At 42.4% G+C, this 22,386-nt stretch overlaps 2 long non-coding RNA genes across 10 annotated transcripts in view; one reads left to right on the plus strand and one right to left on the minus strand.

The window, feature by feature from the left end:
* Window positions 1-6,766, minus strand: part of LOC116593680 — a 71,113-nt gene extending 64,347 nt beyond the window's left edge. For all 9 annotated transcript variants that reach the window (XR_004286935.1, XR_004286933.1, XR_004286941.1 and 6 more), the window contains exons 1-3: window positions 5,302-6,766; window positions 3,823-3,988; window positions 1,570-1,693 (exon numbers count right to left, since the gene is read on the minus strand). This is a non-coding gene — a long non-coding RNA (uncharacterized LOC116593680). The remainder of the gene's footprint in view (window positions 1-1,569; window positions 1,694-3,822; window positions 3,989-5,301) is intronic.
* A 6,692-nt stretch (window positions 6,767-13,458) lies between these two features.
* LOC116593681 lies at window positions 13,459-20,516 on the plus strand. The gene is made up of 3 exons (XR_004286942.1): window positions 13,459-13,487; window positions 18,056-18,159; window positions 20,436-20,516. It is a non-coding gene; the product is annotated as an uncharacterized LOC116593681 (long non-coding RNA).
* Window positions 20,517-22,386: the final 1,870 nt, after the last annotated feature.

The following is a 22,386-nucleotide window of genomic DNA, read 5'->3' on the forward strand; positions in this document are numbered from 1 at the left end:
CCCTTGTGAGTCTATAAATTCATAAAAATATTGCTAAAAATATCCCATTCAATTGTAGCACTGATGGTATCCATTAAAATATCCCATTACAAATATCACTAATAAGGTCCGTTATTTTGTGATTTAAAAAGTCACCCAATCTCTTTGGCCACTAATCACTCTCTGTCACCATCACATTCACTGCTTCGACCATCACCACCAGTAGGACTTCTGAGTTTGGCTCAAAGGAATGTTATCAAGTAGGTGAATTTCTGGCTACCCTGAAATCATAAAAGCAAGGGGTATTTTGATAAATACCAAGTATAGAATTTGTTTTTGGCTTAACATTTCTCAGGCCTTGGCTGGCCAGTGAGTAGCATTTATTCATATTTGCCTCTGTTTGCCATTCTAAACAGATTATTCTGGGGCTTTTCCCACTTGGAAAACAGAGTTTCTAACTCTGTTGCCTGTTTAGGCACAGTGTCTCATAATCTAACCTTACAATATACAGAAATGAGTGTAATGTAATAAAAATAAACTATTATAACCTAATGCTTCCTGGGAGCACCATGAAGTCCTAGGGTACCTAGGGCATTTAATTAACTGAGCAACCAATGATTATTCAATGTTCTGTACTTGTTTTAAATGAAATCTAGCATAGTACAGAGGTTTTTGAATGTCAGTGGACATTGGGATCTCTAGGAGAAGACTTGTTAAAAACAGATTACTGGATCCCATTTCTGAGTCTTTGATTCAGCAGGGAGAGGGTGCATTAAGAATTTGCACTTCTGACATGTTCCCAGGTGATGTTCATGTTGCTGGTCCAAGGACCACACTTTCAGAATCCCTGGCCTAGTACTTAAAAGCAGTAACTTTGCTATCAGACTGACCTGGATTTCAGTCCTTTAACTTTGGGTTAACTATATAACCTCTCTGACATAAGTTTTCTCATTTGTAAAACTACACTTCCATCATTAGGCTATTTTGGGGGTTAAGTGAGATAAGATATGTGTGATGCTTAGCACGGTATCTTCTCCAGGTCACAGTTCAGGCCATGTTTACTGACCGTAGTACCATTTCCCACTGTACTACTCTTATTACTGAATTCAAGTAGAAAATTACTTGGACTTTACCTACAGTTGAGCTCCAACATCTAACCTGCTACGACATCATAATGAGATTGATAACCAAGACTCCAAGGATATAATGAATTTTTCATGTTATCATAGTGGTTCTCCATCAGAAAAACATATAAAATGAGTGTCATTTTTTATAAGAAACATAACCCTGAAAAAATCTCTAGAGAAAAGAGCTATAATAGAATTAAGTTATTATAGTCACTAAACCTTATTGAATATGTTATTATCGGCAGTCTAAAAGATGATACGTCCCTCCAGTGGTTAAACACATATACAAAACCAAGAATCATCATGAAAAATTTTTAATCTTGATTAGTACTTCAGGAGATTTGGCATATCCTTTGGTCATAGAAAATTCTAATAGCGTGTTCAGGTGAAATTAGCTGCTACTAATCTGCATGGTTCTAGAGTTTCAGAGTTGGCAGAATAAATAAGTTGGAAAGATACTCACCATCTCTCCATCAAATACCTATCAAGCACCATCATCAGTTGTAAGATTCTGAACGCTTGGAAGCTCATCCTGGCCTCTTTCCATGACTTGCATCTAAATTCTTTTCTGTGTTTATGTAGAGCCACTAAGAAATACAACAGATAAATTAACACCCAAGATTCCAACCAAACCCTTTAAAATAAGTACAACATTCACATTAGAGAAAAGTCATATTCTCTGTTGGCTTTGAGTATCCCAATATTTACAGTGAGATTAAAAAATTAGTAAGTGTCCCTAGGCTTCTTTGGTTTGATAGTCTCTTGGGCATGTAAGTAGAAGCAGAAGCAACCTTTATTACCCGGTGCCCTCTAACACTGTAGCCCAGGAACGAGCAAACTCTAGTCCTCTCCCTAGCCTCCCATTTTGTAAATAAAGTTTTACTGGAATACAGCCACACTCATTCTTTTCCCTATTGTCTAAGGAGCTTTCCTGCTACAATGTTGCACTGAACAGCTGTGAGAGACCATCTAAAGCCTAACCTGTTGGCTCTCTCGTCCTCCACCGAAATAGCCCACCTCTGCCATGGTTAGTCAGGGTCCTTTGGGAATAAATGTAGCAGGAAAAAAAAATGGAATCTCCTTTCTTAAACTCTCTGTACAAAGAGATCATTTGTCTTCGATAAAGTAGTTCCCTAGTATAGTAACAATATATTAGCCTTACTGTTGGTTTCCCAGTAACTGCAGACTGCAAATGTTCACAAGCCCTTCCAAATACTTCGTGTCATTAGTGATAGAACCCCAGCCATAGGCAATATTCTACTCCAAGCCAGAAGTTGTCTTTGGTGTTGCATTATTCTTGCTTAATTTAAAGAATCAGACCTAATTTTATTAAGGTTAATGAAGTCCCAGAATCTTATCAATGGCTAAATAACCTCTCTCTGGGAGCCACATGAATATTTCAGAAGTAGTAGCTCACTTTAAGCATCTAGAAGCCTATTTTATTTTATTAGAACATGGCATTGGCCTGTGTTTATAAATGGATTTCTATTTCTTTAATAGGTTGCTCAAGTACTATACTTGAGGTACAATTTCTGATTTTTCTAGAAAAAAAGAATTAACATGTATTTGTTGGGTAAGTGTTGAGTAAACAAGGAGTATATATCAGAGTGGGAAGAGCATGCCCTTTGGGGTCAGAGAGATTCATTCACCTGTCAGACTTTCCTCCTCCTACGAGCACATGACAACCCTGTGAACCTGTTTCTTGCCCTTAAAGCAGAAGTCATCCCTACATCATACATATACAGTATTTTAAAGAAATGGTAGGGATTTTCAAGAATGCATATAAAACACACAGTCAGACCCAGGCGCGTGGCATGTCTACAAGGGGGAATTTAGTGAATGATACTTAAGTGGATCCTATGCTTGTGTGTCTGAATGTTTGCATCCCCCCAAATTCATATGCTGACATTCTAAGGCCTTATGTGATGGGTATGGGAGGTGGAGCCTTTCAGGAGGTGCTCAGGTCATGAGGGCGGAACCCATGAGAATGGAATTTTATGTTGCTATGAAATGGACCCCATAGAGTTCTATAGCCCCTGCCACCATGTGAGGCCACAAGATGTCAGCAACCCAGAAGAGGGCCCTAACCCAAACACGACCACACTAGCACACTGATCTCAGACTCCCAGGCTCCAGAACTGTGAGAAGTGCAGCCATATCATACTCAGTCCTTTGTGGGGAGTCATGCACAGTAAAGCACTGAGAGCAAACAGAGAGACCTGAATTGCATTTCTGCTCCGATCTTCAGCTGTGTGACTTCAGACAAGGCATTCACGGTCTGACTCCCAGCCACCTTACAATGATAAAGGAGATCTCTGCAGTCTTTCCAGATCTAAAAACTCATCTCTGTTCATGAAGTATCACACATGCGCACTCTTCAACGGAACAGGTGACTATATACTATTCTAAAATGGTTCCTGATTTGGGACAAGTTTCTTGGACACTTATACCCCGAGACTCCTCGTATTTCCTATCTTCTGGGTTGCTAACATTTGGCCCTTCTATTATCTGGTTTCCAGAGGTAGTGAACACAATAACTCAGGAGTAACAATAACTCAGTTGGCTTCTTCTGACTCTCCTCTCCCTATGTAAAGACACAGAAACAATCCTTTCGTCTCCTATTCTAGAATCTTGCTAGAAGTTGGTGTCATTCTAATTGGTTTACTCTTTGCAGAAATCACTTTAATCCCCTCTTTGAAAAGGAGGGCAATATTACCAGTCTCTAGGCTTTGGAGTCCTTTGCTCGTATGGTCTTAGCTCATTTACTCTGCTGTACGCACTTTGTACGCTGATTTCAGGGGCTGCAATCTTGCCAGCTGTGCTTTCCCAGGTCCTTGTTCCCCGGCTTCCCATCGGATGCAGGCTCTGAGGAACCCTGGAACCTAAGAAGAGGGGAGAAGTGACTCTCTTCTCATCTTGGCTATCAGTTGGGATGGGGGCAGCAGCAGGAATAGGGCAGCCTCTAATGCAACTGGGCTAGCACCGGGGGTGGAGGATGTTGGGGGGGTTAGCCTGGCAGCCCCCATGAGGCCTGTTCTGGAGTGTCCATTCTTGACACGCAGGAATGGTTCAGGGAGGCACTGGTTTCCTGTGGTTGTTCTTTCAGTAACCTGATTATTTTTCTCTTACTACTCCAGGCTTTCCACCATCCTCTTAATGAATTTTTGTATTAAGTTCCCTCTGCTAGAAATACGTAAATGAGTTCTCTTTTCCCAAATGGATCCTAACTAATACTATATATAATTTTTCAGAGCTTGAATCTTTAAACGAATTTAAACCTGCTCTATGATCTTTACTTTGAAACCTGTAGATCCAAAAGTCTAGATACAACCAGCCGCTCATTTTACAGAATCAGACCAATCGAATGTAAGGGGAAAAAAGTGTTCTTGTCAAACTCCAATAAATAAATTTGAAAAAAAAGGTCCAAATTATTTAATACATTGAAAAGTGCTCATCACAGTGCCTCATAATTTGCTGTGTGACAATATACTTGCTATGGAAATATTTTACTGTGACAATACTCACTGTGATGAAATCCATTCTACAAACAACTTTCTTCAGAGTGGTTTTTTTTGTTGTTTTTTTTTTTTTTAAATCTCAGGATTATACAAAACCACCTGATAAAAATAGGCACAATAATCCCTGGGCTTTTAGTTTCAGAATCTGTTTTCCCATCTGTTAACCAAAGTTTAAGTCTATACAACCAAAGTAAAATGGAGGGTTGTGTAATTATCCTTTGACTCAGAGACAAATAAGAATATCAGAGTAAGGAAGGGACATCTGTGCTCATTTTATTCAACACCTGTTCAGATATATGATTCCTTTGAAACATCTAATAACTATGGTGTGGATATCTAGGCTCTCTTTGAATATCCTCACTGATGGGGAAGTCATTATCTTGCCAGACAGCTGATTCATTTGTTAGATAGCTTGAATTTCCAAGAATGTATCCCTTTTATTAAACCCAAGGATGAGTAGGCATGACTATAGCTTCTACTTATGGGCACTGGTTATTCCATTTAGGTTTATAAAGAGTAACTAGATTCCCTATTCTCCTTGAAAGCTGTGTAAACCAATGCAGAGATAGCTATGAAGTTCCTTTATGGAAACAATTTCAGCATCGTGGAGTCAGGTCAGTGACATGGGGAAGTTCTCGGTGTCAGGAGCACCTTCTGAGTACAAATTAAAGGCTTACCTCTTCCCTGGAAATGATGAAGTTGAAAACATAACAGGTCTTCCTTTCACACTTGGGAACAGGTTCCTTCAGAAGGCATAGCTCTACGCCTTCCACAGAGCGGCAAACTTTTGGAAAGGTCTTAAGATTCTCTTAAGAGTATCATCATCATAAGAGACATTGTCTTAAAGGACTCTCCCTTTTATCCAGAAACATGAAGGTCCTGCATAACCAAGAAAAACATACTTTTTTTGAGAATGTGACCCAGAGATATGTATTGAAAATATTCCTTGCTCATCGTTGTGCTACTGTGAATGGTGGTGGTGGAGCAAAAACAGAGATAAGAGGAGAGCCAGCAGGAGACCTATTCTAGAATTTAGTTGGGGACTTAATTTAAGTGGTTTTGCATGTCATACCTAGAAGCTTGGCTGTTAACTTTCAGCAAAGAGTAGCCACTGGAGACTGGTAAGCATGACTACAGCACACTATAGAAAGATTTCCCTGGTGGCACAGTAAAGAATGAATTGGTAGGAGACAAGGTTTATGGGAAGTCAAGTAGTCAGAAGCGATAAACAAGTGAAGGAGATGGTGTCAGTGGGGATGTACAGGACAAGGATCAAGCCAAAGGGGCTAGAATCAATAGGATTTAGAGACTGAATGTGGAGGATAAGGGAGAGGAACAAATAGAACATGATTCTCAGGTTTCTGGCTTAGGCAAAGGGGCAGATGGTGGAGTCATTCACAAAAGAAGGGAACACAAGAGGAATAGCAAGTTTAGGTTACTGGGGGTGATGAGTTCCGTTTGGGGCAAGTAAATGTGAGTGCCTCTAGATTGTGACAACACATATGTCTCACAGGAAGTTGGGGTAAGTGGATCTGGCTTTCAAGAGGGAGGGGCAGGAAGTGTAGATTTTGGAGTCATCAGCATGTGGCTAGTAGCTGAATCCATGGACAGTATGAATTTCATTCCATCATTGATTCATGTACTCATTAATCTGCCCGTGAAACTAATACCCATTGCTTACTTTGTACCAGTAACACCATATGGGTAGCTAGAATGTTTATGCAGCAGTGAACAATGGACAAAGTTCTGGGATCAGGGAACTTACAATCTAGTGGAAAGAAGACCTAGAATAAAAAAGAAAATACCATACAATGCCAGGTAATATTAGTACTCTCAAGAAAAATAAAGGACAGTAAGGAAATAGAGAATGTTAAGGGATCAGAGAATTCCTCTCAGAAGAGCTACAGCTGAGCAGATGTAGCCTAATAGGAGAGAGAATAAGAGAGTGTAACCCATGAGAAGACAGGAAGAAGGAAGTCCTCTGTGTAAGGACATGGATGGGCAAAGGCCCTGGGGTAGAAGCCTGTCAGACCTGCTTGAGAAACACCAGGGATCTTCCAGGAGAGTGTGCAGCATAAAAACAAACAAGGAGGGGCACCTGGGTGGCTCAGTGGGTTAAGCCTCTGCCTTCGGCTCAGGTCCTGATCTCAGGGTTTTGGGATCGAGCCCCCACATCGCGCTCTCTGCTCAGCAGGGAGCCTGCTTCCTCCTTTCTCTCTGCCTGCCTGTCTGCCTACTTGTGATCTCTGTCTGTCCAATAAATAAATAAAATCTTAAGAAAAAAAAAAAAAAAAAAACGAACAAGGACCAAGAGCAAGGACAGAACTATGGAGCCCATCGACCTTCCAGATGAGAGCAAAGAAAGGAAACTAAGGAGGACTGATTAGAATTATAAAAGGAAGGGGGTGATTTTGTATTCTGTGGATTTAACACCACAGTTTGATAGTTCTCTTCCCAAATATCCACCATCCCTATTTATAATGGTGCTTATAGGGGCACCTAGGTGGCTCAGTCATAAAGCAGCTGCCTTCGGCTCAGGTCATGATCCCAGGATCCTGGTATCAAGCCCCGCATCAGGCTCCCTGCTTGTGGGAAGCCTGCTTCTCCTTCTCCCACTCCCTTTGCTTGTGTTTCCTCTCTGACTGTGTCTCTCTGTGTCAAATAAATAAGTAAAATCTTTGAAAAAAATAATGGTGCTTATACGTGTAGCAGTAGAGTAAGCCAAGAACTCATCTCTCCCTTACTCATTCCTTAGCTACAGAGGTCTTCCTATAGTTTGGTGAAGGCCTGCTTCTGAGACTTTCCATGTTTTGCTGCCTCTCACCAGAAGTTATGGGGAAGGGGTGGGGTGGAGACCAACCTCTCCTTCAACTTCTCCTTCAACTTTTATCAGGTGATTCCACCGAATGGTGACTTCCTCAGAGAAGCTTTACCTCAAGCCTGGAGACAAAGATTGGATCTCCAGTTACTCACTCCTAATGTCATTCGTTCTCCTTTGGGCCTAAAGACTTGTTTGTTTCATATTCATCTCCTCCTCAGCAATGAACCTGATGAAGGTGGAAAGCACAGCTGTGCTGTTCAACCCCTGAAGCTTTTGTAGCATGAGATACAAAGTACATACAGAGATCACTCTATGTGCTCTCGCCCTACAAACAGAATGTACTAATGACTCTGAGGATCAGTTACTCCCACAGCAGGGCCCAGAAACCTTTCCTCTACCTCTACATATGTGGAAAACATCTCTTCAGTCCCACTGATCCTCAGAGCAGAAATTCAAAAGAAAAGGACTATGAGTTTAATTTAGATTCAGTCCTAATAATACTTGAATGTTTCCTTTTGGTCCACTACTTCTTTAGCAAAATAAGTGAGTTCAAAATGGTTTATTATTTTTTGAATAAATAGAAAGAAATATTTGTTCTGGCTGCCATTCTATTAAAAAAGAGGGGGAGAATGTTTAGTTTTGGTCTGCAATCATCAACTTCTTGTCATTTGCCCTCATTTTTGTACATCATTTTATTTATTTAAGTGCCCAATTTTAAAAAGAAAAACTGGACCCCAAACATTGGATATAATTGAAGGACTGGATAATATGTCTTTGGTAGCAATCTTTTCTGAGATTGAGAATCCTGGTTTTCATTTAATTCTCTCTCTTTCTCTTTCTTTCTTTCTTTTTTTTTTTTTTTTTTTTTTTTAAGCTTCTAGTACGGACCTTGAGAGCTTGTTTGAGGTTCTAGTGAGGAGCCCAGCTATTCCTATACCCTTGATGGGAGACTCCTCTATCTGGATAAGTGGTCCTCTTCCCCCCAGCACATTGCTTGGGGAGAGACATATGTGGGGCGGTGATGGAGGAAGTGGACACCGGCCTAGGCAGCCAGATCAGGCGAATCAACCCTGGCGGATCAGTGGGACACACCAGATGTCCCAGCCAGATCACCCTCACATCCCATTTAATTCTCTTTGACCTTAAATATCCCAGGGATTGGTCCTAAAACCCATTAACTTTATTTGGATTACATAAACATTATTAACCACAGCTATTCTACCAGCCATATGTGTTCAGGGTTTTTGTTCAGGTCATTACTTTACATAGACTGAGGCTACGTGCATCACCGCCAATTAACACAGGCTTTTTTCCTTCCCTTTCCTTCCCTTTCTTTTCTTTCTTTCTTTCTTTCTTTCTTTTGGTTATTCTACAAAGAACAGTAAACACAATATTCAAGGGTCAGAACTTTTATGAATAGCCAAGCTTGGTATTAATGGCCAAAAATATGCTGATGAAAGGTATCTTATCCTTTTATTGAATCCAAAAGCATTCGTTTTTGTTTATACCCACCTATTTTCCAGAGGATCTTCTCCATGTAAGAATGTGAAGCTTGGGGCGCCTGGGTGGCTCAGTGGGTTAAGCCTCTGCCTTTGGCTCAGGTCATGATCTCAGGGTCCTGGGATCGAGCCCCGCATCGGGCTCTCTGCTCAGTGGTAAGCCTGCTTCCCTCTCTCTCTCTCTATCTCTCGCTTTCTCTGCCTCTCTGCCTACTTGTGATCTTTGTCAAGTAAATAAATAAAATCTTAAAAAAGAAAAAAGAATGTGACGCTTATTTATTTAGTAATGTTTTGCATACATTGAACTGTATTCTCAGAAGGACCTGGAAGTTATGCAAATAAATGTTCACGGTATAGTATTAATTATAGATATTTTCAGTTTTCTTCTGTTTAACTGTATTCTCTGAGATTTCTGCGATGAAGACATTGCGTATGTGAGAAAAATAAAATTACATTTGCCAAAGAAAGAGAAGTTACCTTTGAAAATGTATTTTGTCCTAGATTTTAGAATGTATCCCAATTGATCACTAGAATTATATGGTCAACAAAGACCGATATAGATTTTTAGCCAAGAAGATTTGATAATTAAATACACTTCTAGGACCTGTGGGATTTTATCAACTATTAAGATGGTAACAATGGGGGGCGCCTGGGTGGCTCAGTGGGTTAAGCTGCTGCCTTCGGCTCGGGTCATGATCGCAGGGTCCTGGGATTGAGCCTTGCATCGGGCTCTCTGCTCAGCCGGGAGCCTGCTTCCTTCTCTCTCTCTGCCTGCCTCTCTGCCTGCTTCTGATCTCTCTTCTGTCAAATAAATAAATAAAATCTTAAAAAAAAAAAAAGATGGTAACAATGGGGCTGAGTTACCTTTTAGACTACTGAGCTCTTGTCCTAACTTCACTGAATACCATCTTTGGTTTATTGGAAGGGATGGAGATGTTATAACAGCAAATTCTTCGCAGTGGAGAACAAGTAAGCTGATCTAGAGTCACAGTAATACCAGCATGGACAGGAGCTATGTAAGTGATTTGCTAGCAAGGTACTAATGACCCATGATGAAAAAGGAATGTCCATGCTACCTCCTAATTAAGACAGGATTACTTTAAAAGAACAAAGAAACAAGTTGCTCTGTGCTCTTCTAAGAGGTCATCATAAAGAGCCAAGGAGATGATGAGTCTGAACCCTACCTCCCAGGACAGTTTCCCAGCCTGTGGAAAATGGCCAGTATCTGAATGGTTTCTGTGGGTTGGCCTGGACAGAACTCACTTTTCCCACCAACGTGAATGCAAAACTGGCTTAGCTTCGGAAATGGCTAAATTCATCAATTTACTCACTCATTCATTTATTTATACAAATAACTTTTGAGCACCAGAGCACCAACTATGTACCAGAGGACATTCTAGGTGCTGGGGACACTGGAATGAAAGAAAAGCCTAAGACCCTCCTCTCATGAAGCGTACGTTTTAATGGAGAACACAGAGAACAAACAGACATAAACAAAAACATAAAGCCAGGTATTGTTCGGGATCATAAATAAATAAACTAAACTGAACAAAAGGATAGAGAATGCCAGATTTTCCCCCATCCAGTAAGGTGTCCAGGGACAGTCTCTCTGGGCAGGCGACAGTTGAATGACTGGAGGAGATAGCTTTGTGAGTAGAGCATTCTAGGCAGCAGTAACAGCAAGTGGGAAGACCCTGAAATAAAAACATTTTGGAGGGACTGCAAGGGCGTAGTGTGGACCATGTGTGGCGAACAAGGGTAAAACAGGGTGACCTGGGGATAGAAGAGGGATGGTCTTGCACATCACGGTAAGGATTTTGGATTTTACAGTGTGATTTAAAGTTGCCGGAGGGTTAAAACACAAAATATGGATCTTACCATAATAATTGTTTGACTCTCTTGAGAGATAGGGGCAGGAAGTGTTCATGTGTGTGCAGCGAGATGGAGGAGGTGGTGTGGGCAGGCTAACTCCACACATTTCATAAGAAATCGCAGCAGTGTCCAGACCTTGGAAAACAATTGAGAAACAGTACAAGAAAATTATTTAGAATTAGAGACATGAATATTTTTGAAAAAGATAAAAGAATTCAATGTGATGACTTGGAGAGTGGAAAATTGAGAAAGAATGAAAAGAATTGGGAAAGAATGAAAAAAATGGAGGGTTTTCTGGCTCTCAAATCTATGCATGTATGTAAAGGCGATCTTAAAAACTTAAAAAAAAACTTTTTAAAAATATGCAAAACGCAGAATGATAATACGAAAAGAAGACAAATAGGAAAAGGCAGCACTGTCTAACTAACAGCAATTTCTTCCGTGATGGAAATTACATCTAATATGGAACGTACTTGAAATATGACTAACGTGACTGAGAAATAAATTTAACATTTCATGATGTTCTAACAAACATACATTTAAATAGCCACCTGTGGCTAGTGGCCACCATATGAGACTATGCCACCATATGCAATGGCCTGCCTTTACCTAGGATCTACTTTGTTTCTACAGTTGACTCTGCTTTCTCCCGTTTCATCTATTTTTCTATCTCTACTGGATCATTTCCATCTCCTGTGCTAAGATATCATTTATCCATCCTTTTAAAAAGTGCGGCTCTGATCCTATCCCTCTGTGACTGTCCACCCCATTTCTTTGTTCCCTGTATAGCGAAACTCAAGAATTATCTGTATCTGTGTTATCCTACACAGCAGCCACCCAACTAGCCAGATGTGGCCATTTAAATTTAAATTAATTAAAATTAAATAAAATGTAAAAGTCAGTGCCCTAGTTGCACCAGCCACATTTCAAGTGCTCAATAGTTACATGTGGCAAGCAACCTGTGTATTGAACAGAGACAATATGGGACATCTCTATCCTCAAGAACAACTCTCTTGGGCAGTGCTGATAAGCACTGGAGGGAGGGCCAAGAAAACACGTATGCTTGCTGGTAGTTTAGCAGATTTAGTCTGGAAGGGTAAGAAAGTTATCTTTTGGGACGCCTGGGTGGCTCAGTTGGTTAAGCATCTGCCTTCGGCTCAGGTCATGATCCCAGCATCCTGGGATGGAGTCCCACATCGGGCTCCTTGCTCAGCAGGGAGCCTGCTTCTCCCTCTGCCTCTGCCTGCCATTCTGTCTGCCTGTGCTCACTCTCTCTTACTCTCTCTCTTGCTGATAAATAAATAAATAAAATCTTAAAAAAAAAAAAAAAAGAAAGTTATCTTCTGGCAATTTCTTTTTTTCAGTGGAATAGCAGTAAGGTCATCGAGTAAGAGTGAGAAAGGAAGGTGGGGGATGTTGCAGGAAGGAAGAAAGGAGATGAGTAGGAAATAACTTTTCCAGAGCTCAGGAGAGTGAAGGATAAGGAAAATAAAGAGGAGAGTTTTCTCCAAGGCAAATTGGAATCATTATGTTTTATTTGACTTTCTTGCTTTTCTTAGTGTTGGTGCTAAGTGGTAATCCTTAAATTTGGCCAGTGTAGGTGGGGATGGAAGCATGAGTCAATATTCCAGTTTCCCTTGTATTGACTTTAAATCAGACCAGGCTGAGAAATCTCATTGCCATGTCTGTGACTGTAACCTATACAGCAGGAAGGAAGGGGAGGTCCCTTCCTGGAGATGTTTTGCAGTGATAAGGTATGGGAACTTCCTCCCTTAAGGTTCTTTGAATTTTAAAAGGTAGAAACCAACACAATCAAACTTAAACAAGAAAAGGAGATGGACTATAATGATACAGGGGTATCTCCTAGAACCCATGGGAGGCAGCTTGGGACTTAAACTAGAGGGAGCCAGGAGAAATAGAAAGCTCCCAGAGAACCAGGTTGAATCATATTTCTCTCTCTCTCTTTCCTTCCTCCCCTATACTTATGGTTTCTTATCTCTGCTTCTGCACAAGAAACATTTTTGTTTTCCTTCTCTAAAGAAAAGATGAGCTTTCCTTACAGAATTCTCAGCACACTTGATGGTTGAGAGATGGTCAACCCCCACAATAGTTCTTACTACCTCAGAACAACAAAGCCTCTCAGATTAAAAGGAAGGTCTCCGTCCCACTCTCAAATTTCTCATAGACTCTGATTAGGCAAACATAAGACAACTGCCCTACCCTGATTAAACAATACATCATGGATACAGACACAATATCCCAGGTCCACTCCCAGACTGTGGGACAGTTCTCAGAACTTCTTGGCACCACCGACTGGGAAATCTTTCCTGTTCTGTTACCTTCCTGGGTCATACCTAATGTGGGCACTGGGGGTGTTGTCCCTCCATAGGACTACACAGCTTTCAAAGCCCATTTCCTGCCTGGGATTGAGGTTGGGAACTTGGGCTTTTAAGAACAGCTTTACGGTTTCTTTGGTGGTCCTGTACAACTCTCTCACAAATACAGTAGGCTCTGTCTATCTGCTTCCAGCCATTACCTTGAGCAAGAACCACATTCAGTGTTCTCTTTGAGGGATGACTTTTTTTTTTTTTTTTTTTTTTAAGATTTTATCTATTTGTCAGAGAGAGAGAGAGACAGAGAGCACAGCAGGAGGGAAGCAGTAGGCAGAGGGGTAAGTTTCCCCACTAAATGAGGAGACCAACAGGACTTGATCCCAGAACCATGAGATCATGACCTGAGCCAAAGGCAGATGCAACGGAGATGAGACAAACGATGGAGCCCCCCAGGCATCCCTGAGGGACCTTTTATATAAGCTTTATTTCTTTGCTTTTTTTGCCAACCCTCTTCAACTCATTCTGTTTCTCTCTCTCTCTCTCTTTCTTTCAATACTTTGCTAAACACAATCAGTAGCAACCACATATAATTTTTTTCATGATTTTATTTATTTATTTGACAGAGAGAGACATAGCGAGAGAAGGAACACAAGCAAGGGGGAGTGGGAGAGAGAGAAGTAGGCTTCCCACGGAGTAGGGAGCCCGATGCGGGGCTCGATCCCAGAACCCTGGGATCATCACCTGAGCCAAAGGCAGATGCTTAATGACTGAGCCAGCCAAGGGCCCCAGCTACCACATATAATCCTAAAGTTCTGTTTCCTGACATCTCCTCACTGAACTGTAAGTTTGGTAAATGAACCACCTTTAAGATAATCACAAGGAACACCTTTACCAAATGTTTTGCCTTCTTCCTGCCTCTAAAATCAGTTTTCTCATTGTTACTACTTGATTGCCAAGCCAATATTTGAAGTTTTTTTCCAGCAGCATATCACTTTTGGTATTAATTTTTATATTAGTCAGGATAGGAGGTATCTCTACATCTATACATCTATATGCACACACATATATGCAGTATACATACACACATATAAACAGTATATATATATATATATATATATATATATATATATACACAGATTCACACACACGGCAAGAATTTCAGTGACCTTGACACAATAAAGGTTATTTCATGTGCACACCAGGTTTGATATGAGCCACAAAAGTCTCCAGGGAGTCTCTCTGCCTTTGACCATATCATTTCAACTGAGTGTCTCAGCAATTGGACAACAAGGGAAGAGAGCATAGGAAAAATTCACATCGGTTTTTCTAAGCTTTGACCCCAAAGTGAGACACATCATTTCAGTTCAAAACCCATTGTCTAGAATTAGTCTAATGGCCCCCATGTAACTACTTGGGGGTGGGGGGAGGGCAGAAATCTGAGGGAACACATGGGTAATTGTTTAACCATAAATGTTTCTCCCACAGTCCATGGAGGCCTCGAGTTGAGAGAGCAAAGCTGTAAGATCAGGTTAGCCTGGGCAGTGCAGTTGCTACTGAAATGGACCCTTATCCCGAAGACTAGCTGAACCACATTGGAATTTGTATGCGTGAGAAACAAAACATTGTTGAATTAATCTACTGAGATTTAAACATTTAATTATTCTTGCAGCATAGTCCATAGTATCCTGATTAATTTGGGAACATAAAAGAAGACAGGAGTAAACGGAACAACATAGCTTCATTTCCCTGAAGCAATTGTAATTCCAACCCAAATGGCAGCAGAATTTTTTCTGAGAACCTGACAAAATGATACGAAGGGCGCTTGGAATAATAAAGGAGTGAAAATAGCCGGTACTACTATAAACAGAATAATGACAGGAGGGAGAACTAATTTTACCCAACGTTAAGGCATCTTACAGGTAGAGAAATTACAGGAAACACAGAAAGACATTGCAGAGAAAGTACAGGAAATAACAAAATGTTAGTGGAGAACAGAGATCCCAGAAATAGACCTAAATACTTTTGAGAATTTAGATATTTTAAGTCCATGGAAGAATATGAATAATTCAGAAATGTTAGTGCCAGACAAGTCACTGGGTACCTCACTTCTTGGGCTCAAATCATTTCTAACTTAATCAATAACTTAAAAATGTAAGATACGAAACTGTAGCAATACTAGAAAAATCACTGGTAATTTTTTCCCCCAATTTTGAACAGGTGAGGGTCAAGAGACATATAATAGAAGATAGACAAAATTACAGAGAATACCATACACAAAATCAAGAGACAAACCACAGGATAGAAAAAAAAAATTAGTAATTTATGTAACAGGAAGGAGATAAATTTCTTTAATACACCAACAGATCTAAAAATCAGCAAGAATAAAAAACAAACAATTCAATGAAAAAATAGGCAAAGGTAAACCAGTTTGCAGCCAAAAAAAGCAAATAGACAATAAACATGTGAAAAGATTTTTTTCAGCTTTCTAAATAATCAAAGAAATGTAAGATAAAATCAAATATAGTTTTTTTACTTAGTATATTCACAAAAATTAAATTTTGTTCACTCTCAAGGATATGGGAAATAGGAACTCTCGCATATTACTAATGGAATGCAAATTGCCACGACATCTTTGGAAAGCAATTTGACAATAACTATTAAAATTTTAAAAGCACATTTTCTTTAACTCAGCAAATTTTCCTTCCAGGAATTTTTCCCACAGAAACACTTGCACAAGGAGGCAAATCTATATTGTACAGGGACAGCATGGTAATATTATCTGTAAGAGTAAAAAAACAAGGCAAAATTTAAATGTCTATCAAGAGAGCATTAAATGAACTATAATAACTTGTGAAATCAATACTACCTAGCTGTTCAGAAGAATCAATACATTTATCCATAGTGAAAAGAAAAATATCCAAGCTAAATTATTTTAAGTGAAAAAATTGGACAGAATACAGTATTATTATAAATGAAACTCCAAAGAGCATGTATATTTATACACATACAAATTTCTGGGAAAAAAGAAATAATAGAGATGATTATGTTCAACTGCAAGTACATTATATATGAAGGTGTGGGTAAAGAGGTCGGCTTTTACATTTCATGTTTTATCCGTTTGTATTGTTAGACTTTTTAAAAAAAAAAATATTTTATGTAGAGAGGTGGGGGGCAGAGAGAGAGGGAGAGAATCTCAAGCAGGCTCCTAGCTGTGCCTGATGTGGGGCTCAATCTTACCACCTTGAGATCATGACCTGAGCTGAAATCAAGAGTCAGATGCTTAAACTGACTCAGACAACCAGGCACCCCTGTATTTTAAGAATTTTTTTAAATGTGTGCATGCAGTACTTTATAATAAGAAAACAAAAATTTAAACCATTAATTCTTCCATGGAAACATCAGTTCTGTATTTTTATCTGTCAATCTGGATCTAAAAAGATACTAGCAGATAGAAAGAAAGGGGAGAAAAAGAAGAGGAAGAGAAGAGGAAGAACCAAAGTTAGACATTCACAATATGGTATAAAGGAGTAAACTGAGATACCAATCATAAATGAAAGAGGAGAGCCAGTCAGACTCTAGGCTCTGTCAAGTCCTATTTCCACTGCAAGGAAAAAAAGAATCCCCAGGTATAATAGTAGTCTTTCAGTATCAATATTTCCAAAAAAAAAAATTTAATAATAACAGTAGTAGCTCATGTTTACTGAGCAGGAACTAATTTGGATTCAGTGCTAAGCACTTTTATATGTATGAATTATCTCATTAAATTCTCACAAACTCCACATGGTAGGAACACTGCTATCAGTCCCATTTTATCACAAAGAAAGCTAAGCCCCAGAGTGAGAAATTAAGGGGGCCCCTGTGTGGCTCAGTCAGTTAAGTGCTAGACTTTTTTTTAAGATTTATTTATATATTTATTTTGGCGGGGAGGGGCAGAAAGAGAGACTCTTTTGCAGACTCCGTGCTGAGTGTGGAGCCCCTCATGGGGCTCCATTTCACAATCATGAAATCATGACCCTAGCCAAAAATCAAGAGTCAGACCTCTAGCCAACTGAGCCACCCAGGTGACCCAAACATCAGACTTGGTTTCAGCTCAGGTCATGAGCTCAGGGTTGTAGGATGGAGCCCCGTGCGGGACTCTGCGCTGGGTGTGGAGCCTTCTTAAGATTCTCTCTCTCTGCTCCTTCCCCTTCTAAAAAGAGAGGGAGAGAGAGAAATCAAGAAATATCACAGGAGACCCAGGGCTTGTGTTTCACAGCATTTACAATATGTTTCCAAGGGCTTTGATGCGGAGTCCATACTTACTTCCCGTGCGTCCTCAGGAAGGTCACTCACCATTTCCCACCAGTAAACTGAAGATCGTGACAGAACCTACCCGACGCCGGGGCTGTCAGGGGTGAAATGAGAGGACTCGGTGCCTCACACGTAGTGAGCGCTCGATAAAAGTGAACGGCGGTGGCTTTGTTACAAGGCCTTTAACAATAAGGTCTCTTCCTTCCGGTCCAGTCTCCTACCTTCCCATGCCCACCTCCTGTCCTCCTCGAACTCAATCTCCAGTCTTCCTTACCTCCTTGCGCGCTCCCCATGGCTTCCCAAGGCTTGTGAGCCTCCCTCACTCCTTCTGCTGCAGTGTTGGTTCCCACCTTCCATCCCTTCTCCACCTACCTGACTCCTCTCAATCCTTAAAACTCCCCTTCGGCATCCCCTCTTCCCGGAAAACCTGGTTGACCTCACCTTCCCGCGCTAGGCGCTCCTCCTTGAGTTTCAGTGTCAACCTGCGCTTCCCTCTCTCTCGTGCCATTTATCAAACGGCAGCCCTGTGGCTTTCTGATGTTTCATCTCCCACCACCCACTCGTCTGTGAGCGCGGGAAGTCAAGTTCTAGATTTTCCACACCTGCCTTCCTCCAGGTGTGAGCAACACGAGCTGTTGCCATGTGAGTTCAGTGGCAACGGAAAGAGGAGGGAGCTACTTGTCCTGCACCCTCTGGGGGCCATTCCCGGGAAAGACAGAGGTAAGTGAGGCAAATGGAGTCATTCGGCGAATTATTATTATTGTTGGCTCCTGCTGTTGTTCTAGGTGCTGAGGCCACAGAACAAGAAAGAACAAGTATACTGTTCCCTGCTGGGTGTAGTCTATACAAATGGGAAGGAGCTAGAGAATAAATAAATGAATAAATAAATAAATGAATGAAAAGATCATTTAAATAGCGCTAACTTCGAGAACAAATATAAAACAAGGTTCAGGGTAGAGAGTGATGGGGAGTGAGGGGTTCATTTAGACTTTGTGGCTAGGGAAGGCCTCTGTGGACATGACCTTCGAGCTGAGGCCTGAGTGACAGGAATGACCCAGCCATGTCAATGAGGGAGCAGAGCGAGTTGAAAGCCCCTGGGTGGGAACAAGCCGGCATGGGCACTGGCCAGAAGAGGCTCCAGGTGTCTACCACCTGGGTTCCCCTGCAAAGGTCAGAGAAGGGTCAGGACTGGATCCAATAGGGCCTCTCAGGCCGTGATAAGGTATCGAGATTTTACTCTAGATAAAATCTAGATTTTATTCTGCCCACAACAGGAAGCCACTGGAGGGTTTGCAATAGGGAGTGAGATGATCTGATCTAGTATTTTGAGGCTGCTCTGGCCCCGCGTGGAAGGCAGGAAAGGGCAGTATCAGGTTATCACAGTGGTTTGGGGATGGGAGCGGGGGAGTTGTGGCTGCAGCTTGGAGCCTGGGAGGGGGAAGAGCAGGAGGAATTAGGCTCTTCTTGGGGAGGGGACAACAGGGCTTGCTGACGAGTACATAAGGGGACAAATTGTGGGGTCCCTCAGTAAGATGGTGAAGACAGGAGGAGCAACAGGTTTGAGGGACACGGGGTGGGGAGGAACCAGCAGCCCCATGTGGACCACGGCAGGTTAGGGATGCTGTCGGGCATGGAAGCGGAGAGGGCCAGCAGCCGTGATGGGGAGCTTGGGTGGGAACTCCGAATCTGCCCATCACCTGCCAGGGAACGAGGTTTAAAGAGGGGAGCAGAGCAGACAAACTGGGGCGAATGAGTCTGGAAGTTCAGAGGGGGGCGGAGGGAGGGGAAGGGAGGAGAGAGGAAGGCGCCAGGTCAGACTCAGGATGCTCAGGACAGTGAGAGAAGGCAAGTGGCAGGCAGGGAACCCACCGAGAAAACCCTCCCAGGAGAGCGGGTGCTGTAGACGCTGAGAGAAGAGGGTGGCTGAGGAAAGCGCTGAGGGTCACCTCCCATACACGTCGCAAGCGGCTCTCTGGCAAATCATGGTGGCTCCTAATCATGGCTAGAACCGGTTCCGTGGCATGGCGGGTGGACTCAGAGAGTCCAGGACAGTGAATTGAGAGGGGAAGGACGGAGGCACGGGAGCCGGTGACTGTATGCAACCTTTTGAAGATGTCATGCTGTTGAAAGGATGGAAAGATGGTCAAAGAAGAGTGGTTTTGCTTTGTTTTTAAGCTGCAAGCTCCCAAAGATCTGTATGCTCATAGAGTTGGGGGCGGGGGTGGCACTTGCCAGAGCAAGGGCCTGCGAAGGTGACCTGGGGTGGGGGTCCAGGGCCAGGGGCCGGGTCATCAACCGCACCCACAGGGAGCTAGCATCCTGGGCAGAGGCAGGCCACACAGCAGAGGTGATTACGGAGCAATCTGGCAGCTTCTGTTTCCTCAGTGGAGTCTGGCAGAAAGGCGTCAGCCAGTGTATCTGAGGAGAGCAGAAAGCAGGTGTCGGAGTGGAAGGGGAGAGAAGCTGTGAGAGGCTTCTTGGCAAAGCGGGACGGTGACCAACCAGGGGATGTGTGGGCAGGCCGCCTGGCACCGTGGAGAGCCCATCCACAATTGTGATCCTGAATTAAAGTGCCACCAGTTTCTGTGCTTCCCCGTTGTCACTTTGAGCTGCTCTCGCTAAGAGTGGAGGATGCCATGTTCTGAGGGAACACCGTTGGCCCGCAGCCATGCTGCGAACTAGGGAAAGCTTACTGTAGGAGTCACCCCATCTTCCCCTGCGTCCGGTCCTCCCTTCCTTTTCCATAACAGAATCTGGTTTTGCTCAAGTGTTCACCCAGCTTCTGAGAGTCTCAGGAGTGGGAAACCGAGCTCCTCTCCCACTCCAGGAAAGGGTGTTGATAAATTAAACCAGTCAGCACCTACCATTTCTCTGATGATGGTTATAAGTACTCCGGGGATGGGCAAGGGGCCGAGGTGGGGCCGGTCAGACGGAAGGGACGGACCTGATCCCATGGGTGGACTCCTCTTGCTTCTCTCTCTCTCCCGCCGAACCAGAAAAAGGAAACCTGATGCTCCAGGATTGGCCATGGTTGCAAGATGAAGCTGATGCCGCAAACAGCCGCGTGAGGAGATGGCAGTAACCTGGGGCCCCGGTGACATAGCTCAATCCCTGAATCAAGCCCATCTTACTTCTAAACTTCCTGCTATTTGAGGTAATAAATCTCCTTATTCCCTAAAAACCAGCTTATGTCCCTTTTTCTGTTACGTGCGGCGAAAGCATCTTCATGGACACAACTGTTTTTCTCTGTGTTTACCCTATATTAGACATCTTCCAATAGGCAGCCGATGCTTGCCTTGTGCTTACTTAAACATTCTGTCTGGCGGCAGAGACGTGTGTGTGCCCAGGAAGCGGGATTCGGGGTCAGCGGCGCACTTCTGCTCCCACAGTGTGGGGTTACCAAGAGACGTGTGTATGTTTGTCCACATACTGGTTTGGCCAGTTGCACTTGTTTTTGTTATTATGCAAAATAATGGAATATGAGTGAGGAAGTACATTGCATCAAAGCCAAACCATTTGCTTCTAATAAATAGTAGAGGGAAAGTAGCTTTCCTGCTGGTGCAGATGGGACAAATGTAAAATAATTGGGATATTCTGTTTCTTCTAGAAGATTCTGAACTTAGATTGTTTCCCCGACTGTCTTTGAGTTGTTTCTCTACTTTAAAGCTGTTTTTTTTTTCAAGTTTTTAAAAGTCTATCTAAAACTTCAATCTGCTGTCACATACTTAACGAAGAGGCTTTGTCCCTTCAAGATACTGTTACATGAAGGTACATTTATATGTTTTACTTCAATAAAGTGGTCACCTTGTTTTTCATTTTTACTGTCTCCCCCACTTAATCAGCATATCTGCCTTAAAAAATTCCTCTCCTAGCTGCCGGTCTGGAGCTTCCGAGGATGAGTGCCCACTGCTCCCCTTCGGCCCCAGCCCCAACTCCCCATATGTCTCCTGTACATTTGCCCTCTCCCTCTCCACTTCATCAGCACCTGTTGTTACCAAGTTAGAATTACGAGACAATGGGGCGCCTGGGTGGCTCAGTGGATTACGGCCCCTGCCTTCAGCTCAGGTTATGACCTCAGGGTCCTGGGATCGAGCCCCGCATAGGTCTCTCTGCTGGGCGGGGAACCTGCTTCCTTCTCTCTCTGCCTGCCGCTCTACCTACTTGTGGTCTCTGTCTGTCAAAGAAAGAAAGAAAGAAAGAAAGAAAGAAAGAAAGAAAGAAAGAATTACAAGACAAGGGCACCTTTCCTTTAGACAGAAGGTCTGGGAAGACTATGCTAAAGTGTTACCTGCTATTATTCTCCTTTCTGCGTGAAGAGATGACAGATTTTTTTTTCTCATGCATGTGAATAATAAAGATGTGAATGAGTATTGACTAGTAATAAGAAAATAAAAATAAAAGATCCTCCCCCCCAAGAACGAAGAACGCCACGTCTTTTTATGAGAATTTACTCTTTATAAAAACTTTTCAGTTCATCCTACCGGTGGCACTTCAGAATGACTAGATGAAGAGACCATTTACTCAAACGTAAAGAGGAGGAAACCTAGATGGGGAGGGGATTATCTGGCTTCTCGCGACAAAGTGAGGAAGGTGTAGACCCTGTTCAGATGCCAAAGCCCATGATGCCTGCTTCAAATGGTTTTTGCAGCCCTCTGTGTTACTAAAGCGTTCATGAAAATAGACCTATCCCAGCTAACTATGCTTCCTGTGCCAGGATGGAGAGCTATATTTACGTGGCAAAAACAGAGCAATGTAAATAAATGCAGTTACAAGTGCTGGAAGCCCAGGTCCCAAAAGGAGGCAGGAGGAGAAGAAAGGGCCACCCAGCACATGGAGCGGCTCCATACGGCATCAGGGTCACATGGGAGATGGCTTTCATCTTTCTTGTCCAACTCCCACTTAAGAAACCAAGTTAAACTCTGCTGGTCTCTACGGGAAAACAGAGGC

Source organism: Mustela erminea, chromosome 6 (genome assembly GCF_009829155.1).
Source record: "Mustela erminea isolate mMusErm1 chromosome 6, mMusErm1.Pri, whole genome shotgun sequence".
NCBI classification, from domain to species: Eukaryota; Metazoa; Chordata; class Mammalia; order Carnivora; family Mustelidae; genus Mustela; species Mustela erminea.